Here is a 1,059-nt window from a genome sequence, read left to right on the forward strand (position 1 = left end):
GGCCCCCAACACATGCACATGGGAATATTTCCTGTCCTATCTCTTGTGAATGTATTATTGTATTGGCAACCTTCAGTCTCGAAAGACTATGGTATTGCGCTCTGAAAGGTGGTTCTGGCACAGCGTCTAGTGTGGCTGAAAAGGCCAATCCGGGAGTGACAATCCCTTCCACACCGGGAGCAAGTGCAGTCTGTCCCTGGTCTGTCTCCCTGGCTATGGGCCTTCCTTCTTTGCCTCTTTGCCTCAGATTGTTGGCCAAGTGTCTCTTCAAACTGGGAAAGGCCATGCTGCACAGCCTGCCTCCAAGCGGGCCGCTCAGAGGCCAGGGTTTCCCACTTGTTGAGGTCCATCCCTAAGGCCTTCAGATCCCTCTTGCAGATGTCCTTGTATTGCAGCTGTGGTCTACCTGTAGGGCGCTTTCCTTGCACGAGTTCTCCATAGAGGAGATCCTTTGGGATCTGGCCATCATCCATTCTCATGACATGACCGAGCCAACGCAGGCGTCTCTGTTTCAGAAGTGCATACATGCTAGGGATTCCAGCACGTTCCAGGACTGTGTTGTTATCTTCTTACTAGTGTCTGCTATTAGAACATTCCAGCCTTTTCAGATATATAGGTTATTTCACTGGCAGGCAATGTTTGAATACTTCCCATTTACTTTCCAAACACTGTCAGGAAGAATCAGAAAGAGTAAAACTTGCAACCAGCTACAAGTAAAGCATGGAATTCAGGAAAATACTTTCAACCTTCGTACAGAATGACACTCATCAAATTCAAGTCTGGCCTGCTGTGTCACATTTCAACTTGATTCATCTGCACTGAAGGGCAGAAAACTCTCATCCACCTGTCTGACCCTCTGTATGAGAATAAGTAAGCCATTAGGATCTGAGCTTTCCAATGCTCCTCTTTACTTACAGCAGTGAAAGCACAATCCCATCAAGATTCCCATGCTGTGATGAAGCAGCTCTGAAATGGCCTCCGCTGTATCCAGTGTGGGAATAGAGGCTGCTGAAGGTCTCCCTGAGGTAAAAGGTCTTTTGTCCCCTGTTCAAAGGTAAG

The sequence above is a fragment of the Tiliqua scincoides genome, chromosome 4 (assembly GCF_035046505.1).
Source record: "Tiliqua scincoides isolate rTilSci1 chromosome 4, rTilSci1.hap2, whole genome shotgun sequence".
NCBI lineage: Eukaryota > Metazoa > Chordata > Lepidosauria > Squamata > Scincidae > Tiliqua > Tiliqua scincoides.